The sequence below is a fragment of the Odontesthes bonariensis genome, chromosome 9 (assembly GCF_027942865.1).
Source record: "Odontesthes bonariensis isolate fOdoBon6 chromosome 9, fOdoBon6.hap1, whole genome shotgun sequence".
NCBI lineage: Eukaryota > Metazoa > Chordata > Actinopteri > Atheriniformes > Atherinopsidae > Odontesthes > Odontesthes bonariensis.
In genome coordinates, this window is record NC_134514.1 from 19,611,548 (window position 1) to 19,619,736 (window position 8,189).

Genomic DNA, 8,189 nt, shown 5'->3' on the forward strand with positions numbered 1-8,189 from the left:
GATTTAGAATTGGATATTCCCATTATGAACTAAAGAGACTAATAACACTACTAACACAAAAGAAAACAACCTTGTGTTTTGTGCTTATAAGGATGAAAGAGTGGAAAATTCCCTGTACGTTTATAAAACATATTGGAAATCTTTTCAAAACTAAATGTTGGGTAAAGATTCTCAGTTACCCACTGTAGAATATAATGACATCATATTTTTATACTATAATGGATGATAAGACCAATATATGATGGTTTGATTATCATTACCAAACACTTTATCAACAGTTGTAGATTTCTAAGTACCAGAAACATGTCTTTCATCTTCCCGAGTGAGTTGGGCAATTTGGAGAAAGCAGTGAAATTAAATGTATGTGACGTAAACAAGCCTTTTTTCTTTTGTTAAATCTATATCTAAACTCTGTTTTAGATTTAAGGCTGAAATTACTGGAAAATAAGTCATTCCTAAAGAAACCGCTCTCATTAAAGCAATGCTCTTGCTGATATTCCCAAAATGTATTAGTGAGCTACTCTAGCTCATTGTGGTCAGTGTTGCCAACTCCTCAGTAAGCACAGGAGATATTGGATGACTGATCACCTAATTAGCATAATTGGCAATTGTGCATGTTATTGTAACTGACTCTGTAGGAGAGATGAATAATGTCTGGGAGAGACCAAAAGTTAGAAAAAAAAAAACACCCTAAATATGTTTCGGACTACAATTGATTTCCTTCTGTTGATTCTTGTTTTTTTTTTTTCATGTCATCATTCCAACCCTCCGTCTTTATCTGGGCTTGGTAAAAGTGACCTAAAAGAGACACTCTGGTAACTGTTTTTTTTTTTTTCATTTATTTATCTTTTAGTTTAGTTTTCTTAAATCGGTTTTGGTTTTTACCATTATGATTCACTTAAAAGTAAGACAGTAAGACGTGATCATTTTTAACCATAACATTTTTTTTGTATACAATCTACATTAACGATCTAAATGGGCCAAAAAAAGTACAGTAACCCCTCTGGCCCTAATTTAGATTAATTGTTTGTTTGTTTTTCAGACCCCCCCCCCCGCCACACACACACAGACTGTGGTGGTTCACAGAAAGAGTGGGTCATCGTCACTTTGGTCAAGACTCTCAGGTTCAACAAATGACTTAAATGAGTAAGCAGCTGTTGTGCCAAAAAGCTGCAAAACATTATCAGGCAGTTGGTGATCATAGCAAGCTTCACCAGACAGCTTCAGTCCATTTAGGATGGAGTTAAGGCTCTGCGAGGACATTCGATTTCGAAGTTTGCTTTTTACCACACTCGAAAGCTGAAGTCAAGAGAGTACTCAGACACAGCAGCCATGGACAAGCTCTTGAAACGGGTTGCTCTCAGCTGTATCCCTGAACCTCCAAATCTCACTCTAGAAGCCCAGTGTGTTTTTTTGTCTCATTCCATTTACTAAGATGGATGGCACACCATTGCTGGACCATCTTGTCAATCTCTGCAGGGGAACACTCAAGGAGCTTTGGTATTTTTTCTATTTCTCCAGTGCTCTTATTGTGTTTTAGAGTTTCTTCCACATTGAATACTGACATGTATTACAATGCTTCGATGTTGTCCGGCAGTCTCACCTTCTGCTCGTTAGAGAGGGAGATGGTGAAGGCAACACAATGCTTTCGCACATTGGGCTTCATGCAAGAACCGTTCGTACGCACAGATTTGTTCTTAAATCGTCCGTACGAGTGATTTAAGAGAATTTGCGCATTCACCAATCTTTTCGTATTTTACGTTTGCTTTCAGGTACGAACAGAATTTACGAGTGATCCAGAGCTGTCGTAGGAGTTTCGTAAAATAGTCTGCTGTTATTCCAATCAAGTTTGTTTGACTAATGGATTGTATATTTAATTACTTTGAAGAAAATATAAATACATTATACCCCATAATTATGCTGACATTATTCTGTTTGACTTAAATTGTGCACTAATTGAAGGTTCATTTGAATCTGTAATGGGAAGCGCAGCGGCTGTCTTGCTACTTTTGGATGCCTTAGTGCGTCAGGCTCTTGGAAGAGACCGTGTGGAGACAGACGAATGGCTGACATCGCGATTAAGATTCCCAAGGACTGTGCTGCTACAAATATGATGTTTGTTAGAGCCACAACTCCAGAGAAAAACACGCCGATCAAACCCAATTCCACCACACGTCCAGGTCCTCACCACCCTTGGTGGAGCTCGGCTGCCTTTGACTGAAAAAAGGTATCCAAGGTATGGTTTGGGACTGAAGTATCCGTCTATTGGCCCTTTGAGTAGATTAGCATTTCCCAGTGGATTCAGCACCTTGCTGCTCACAGACTTAATCAGGTTGATCAAGCTGTCAAGTAGCTTAAGAGGATCGACCTGCTGTCCCCCTAAAGCCTTGATGGCCAACTGTACCTCACCCAGCACTGACAAAAAAGTAAAAAAGGTCATACACAAGATGTTTTGAGGATCAGTGTACATGGAGTATTCAACCTCAGCCATGTAACAGTGTTGACTAGACTTGGTGACTGCAAAATGCAGCCTAAGCTCTTTTCACTGGTCCAAAATGCGTGAAACTGCAAGTTCAATGGAGAGCCAATGTGTGGCACACACCTTGGTTATCATAGAGGGTTTCTCCCCACAGTTGATGGTGTCATATATGGCCTTGTAGGCCTCCCTGTGCTTTGGAGACACTGAAAACCAGTTATAAGTCTCTCATACCCATTAATCCACACAACAGGGAATGGTGTCATTGGAAGTATGACTTACAGCAAGCTGCAGAGAGTGGCACACAGCGAATAAGAACCAGATCTCTGAGGTCATACTCTTCCTTTTTCAGAGTCCATTTCTTTTAATCTGTCACAGCGTGGAAGTGAAAGTGTGGAAGTGGTGGGTGTAGGTGTCATAACGCTTTGCCTTTTGAGTATGTTTTTGAGTTGTTTTTAAGTTTGGCATAGAAATCAGCCTTATAATACAAATGGCTATAAATGGCTTCGAAAAGCATTTGTATCGAGGGTTATATTCCAACTCCTCTCTGTATTTTTGAGTGTAAAGTTTAGACTGAGACACGATGAGCTCGCCAGCTAGATGTCTAGCAGAGAGGCACACACAAAGTGCACGAGGTGAGTAAGTGACTGTGTGAGCCAAATGCAGAGATTTATTTTAGACAAAGAGAAATTTACATTTACATCCCGACCTGACTGGAAGCCAGGAAACACATTCATTTTGACACCACCCGACTGTGATCAGACGAAAACCTAAATAAGAAATATTTAGCGAGGAACTACTGGAGGAATGCCTGGGACGATTTAAACAAGATGATCCCTGTCAAAGGTTTGTTGGTGCCAGTACCTGAAAAAAAAAGAAGACAGATATATATATGCAAACAACAAATACTATAATAAAAGCATGAAAATAGAAAAATAAATAAAGCCAAAAACAAATAAATTAAAAAAGACAGGAAACTTATCCATTTTGACATCACTGACCAGGTAAAGCATTAGTGCAAAATACTTTTAGTCTGGAACTGTTGGAGGTGCCTGGCAAGATTTGCACTATAGCAACGTTCTTTTAAGGTTTGTTGGTGCTAGTACATCAGAAAAAAAGTATATATGCATAAAGGATAACTACTATCCATCCATCCATTTTCTATACCGCTGAATCCGTCGGTCGGGTCGCGGGGGAGCTGGAGCCTATCCCAGCGGTCGGATAACTACTAGTAGCAGAAAAAAAGATGAGCAAAATCTAATAAGAAAAATAAGATAAAATAAAATAGAAAGAAAGGGAACTTAAAGGGTAACTCCAGGGCATTTGAAGTGCAATCCCATTGCTAGAGGTTGTCAAATACTGATAGTGTAACGCCATGTCACGAGTTTTAGGTCATGTTTTGGTTTATAGTTCATGTCTTAGTTTAGTTTTTTTTCTCATGTTTTAGGTTCAGGTCTTGTTTAGTTTTCATGTCACGCCACCCTCTCCTTCCCTGCAATCAGCCTCACGTCCCTCACCTGTTTTTCCCCATCAGCTGCACTCCATCCTTAATCACCATCCACAGTATTTAGTTTCCAGGTTTCCTTTCAGTTCTTGTGAGATCCTTCCCCGTCACCATCCATGCTACGCCACGCCACAGATAAGTCACAGATAAGTTCCCATGCTTTTGTTTTGTTTCGTCATAGATATTTCTACAGTTTAGGTTTTTGTATCCGGCTCAGCCGCGCTTTTGTTTACCATCTTTTTGTGAAATAAACTCACAGTTTTGCTTTAATCCTCAATTCTGCATCCGCGTCCTCCCTTCAAACCCAACCTTGCTGACAGATAGTAGGACACAGACAGGTGCAAATCGGCGCTCTCTGTGCAGAGATTGCGCTGTTTGCGCAGCCTGTCATGCGAGGCTAATACGTGGTGGCTAAGGGGCAAGTGCTAACCCTTCCACGTAAAACAACAACTTGCACACTGCAGAAACGTCACACCACTTTATAAACCATCCGACAATAAAGTCACAAGCCTTACCATCAAAACCATATGCATGGTTCTCACATTACTGGCATGGGGACGTTACAAAACAACTTTATAAACAGCATGTCACTTACCGGTTGTTTGTATGCTCGCGCATGTGAAAGCCCAAAAGAGTCAATGGACGATACTCCCAAATACAAAGCAATTATCATCTATAGAAAAACTGCGTTCAAGCATTTAAAACATTACAACAATACATGCCCAGTAATATTGTTGTAATGTTTTAAATACTTGAACGCAGTTTTTCTAGAGAAGATAATTGTTTTGTATATGGGATTATCGTCCATTGACTCTTTTGGACTTTCACATGCGCGAGCATACCAACAACCGGTGAGTTACATGCTGTTTATAAAGTTGTTTTGTAACGTCCCCATGCCAGTAATGTGAGAACCATGCATATTTTTTATGGTAAGGCTTGTGACTTTATTGTCAGATGGTTTATAAAGTGGTGTGACGTTTCTGCAGTGTGCAAGTTGTTGTTTTACGTGGAAGGGTTAGCACTTGCCCCTTAGCCACCACGTATTGGCCTCGCATGACAGGCTGCGCAAACAGCGCAATATCTGCACAGGGAGCGCCGATTTGCACCTGTCTGTGTCCTACTATCAGTATTTGACAACCTCTAGCAATGGAAATGCGCTTCAAATGCCCCGGAGTTCCCCTTTAACTATTTTCACACCATTGTCTATGGTCAGTTAAAACCTCCTTGTTGAAGGAGGATCTAAACAAGAGGGACCCTCTTCTAAGGTGTACTGGTGCCAGTAAGAACTAAAACAAAGGACATATTTATAAGGGACAAATACTAGGGAGCAGAGTAAGCAATAAAAGAAAAGAAAATGATCAAATAAAAACTTTAAATTAAATAGAAAAAAGGAAACTTAAACTTTTTAACTCTACCCTATTGAGAACACATAAAACATGAACGTGATGCTTTTAGTCTGGAACTGCTGGAGGTTACGTTGAAAGATTTGCACAAGAGGGACCCTTTCAAAAGTTCATATATATGTATACATACATACACAACCACATATTTGTATATATATGACTGTGCACTCACTCATGACTTTCTGATGCCCCGTGATCTTCATGATGTTGACATGCACAACTTTGTATAGAAGACTGGAGAATTATTTTCCTACACAGAGAAACGCCCCAACCAAGATTTAAATAGGTAATCGTCTTGCAGTGAGAAGATAGTGTAAACCACCACACCACCATTCTAAACTTGTAGAGCATTAGAACTGTGGACTTTGTGTCGAAAGGATGATGCTATACAACCTGCACTAATAAAACAAATCAGGGTGATGAAAAAACCCACAAAAACCCCCACCATCTTATGTCTGACTACAAAAGAACTACAAAAGCCCCACTTTCACCTAGACTGTACACAGTACTTTTTCTGCACTTACATCTCATAAGATACATTTACCGGGAAATAAGAAGAAAAAAGACAACGTGCAAGGTGTTCCTTAAGTGACAAAGCAAATTCCTACAGAGTTGGACATGAAAGGTTCAATCAGAAGAATCACACAAGTTGGTGACTGTCTATTTAGAGTTTTAAGTATGAATAAATTTCAGTTACCAATTGATTTTCTCTTCTTTTTAAGCATTGTGAAATTCACACTATGATAGCATGGCAGAGTTAAAGACTTAAGTTAAAAAAAAAAAATCCCTGAACCCATACAGGTGCTTGCCTAAGACTCAAAACAAGCTGAATATTTCAGGGCAACAAGCCACAGCAGATGGATCCGAAGCAGAGGATTAATGTTGCAACATATTCATAACATATTTATCAGTGCTGATAGTCAGTTATTAGTGTAGTTGCATCAGATTACAGCTGTTTTAATAATTCAACTTTACTGGCATGACTTCCTGTCTTTAAACTGTAAGTTTTATCAACCCGCTCTCTGAAACTAGAAGCTGATTGACTTTTCACAGGATTTTAAATCAATTCCTTCCCATGTGACATCTGTAACAATGTTTACGCTGTGCAGATAGAACCAAACGCCCGTGTTTTTTTATTTTTTATGGTGTAGAGCAGATGAAAGAAGAAATTAATATAAAAACGTACTAACTTGTCAAAGAACAGTTTCATAACTATATTTTTTTACAAAAAGAGCCAGATAAAAAGTCAAAGTCAAACAAATAAATAGCAGCTCCTGTACTCTGCGTGGTCAAAGGGCTGTTTTTATCAATGGAGTCTGGTGGCTTTGAATGCAACATAAATGGAACATCTTTTCATCCTCATAAAAGACCTATCTGACTGCCACATAAAGCACATGGGTATTGGAGTTTTTCAGAAGTTGGAATATTCTTACAGCTGAATCCATTTACAGCGGAACAATGATTTCTGCCAGTCCAAGGCTGCAATGAGGTGCACTGCGTTCTGCAATTATTGCCCTTAAGTTGATGACCTATTTTGTCACCAGAGATGTGGAGATAATTATCAAGTTTCTCACCCATGACAGTAAACTGATGAGATGAACATTAGCCAGATTTCCATTGCAATTTATGAATTGAAATTAATTAGAAGAAATGAGAAAAGGAGAGTGTATATGCTCATTTGAGGGCTTTTTTTTTCTTTTTAACAAACTAATTTAAGGGCCATGGAAACAATGTTGCACCTGACCTGGCAAATATTAAAATGACATGACTTGTTTCTGGTCTGAGCCGGCAAATAATAAACTCATGTTACTGACCAGTATTGTCCCCCATATTAGGGATGTGTCTATATCCAGCTGAGAAGACCATTCAATATGTCCCCAAATCATAAACTGAGATACTATTTAGGGATGATTCATTTTTAAACAGAATAATTCAGTTTGATTAAACTGATAAGATCTGATGTGGTCTTTTAGAGTTCTGAACCTTTCTGTGATGATAGATGCTATTTGTAATTTGTAAATGAGGACAAGTCATTTTCTATAGATGTGGGAAGTAATATTTAAATAACTGGATATATTCAAAGAAAGACAGGGGAATTATAGTATTTTTGTAACTTAATTGCACAGGGAAAAAATGCATTTGATAGCTCTTTTTTTCCCACATCATTGGTCTCTTTGATATACAAGTCTGGCATACATCTTCATCTTCTATCTATTATCACTCTATTCCGAACAAACCTGGCCCACAAACGTAGGTGCACTTGTTCAGTCAATTATAAAGACAGAAAGATTTTTACTTTATATACAATTTAATGGTCGAAACTCCTTACCTTGCAGCAGCTGCAGGGATATCTTTATATATCATCAAACTCCCTCCAATCCATCATGCGTTTCATTAGTGTGATACTTATCAAAACATGATGCGTGTATGATTCAACAACATGACCGTTGACTTTATCACACAACTAATGCGCCTATCGCATTTTTCCCAAATCTAAACGGCTCAACAAACGATAATGTGCCGGCTCGAGAAAACTCCCTGTCCAACTAGATCCACCGTGTCTCTGTGAGGTTGTGTATGCAGTTTTTGGAAGGAGGCATTCTTCAGTTCTGTTCCTTTAGGACGTGTCACAAAGGAAAGAACATAGAATAAACGTCAATAAAGGCAGAATTCACAGAAATTCTGGAACCACACAATGAGCAGAATAGAATGTGGCAGCTAATAGTGATTCCAAAAATAATTCCAAGGCTCCTCACAGTAGAACTGGATACAAAAGTAAGGTAATTCAGTGTAACTACATGGTTTG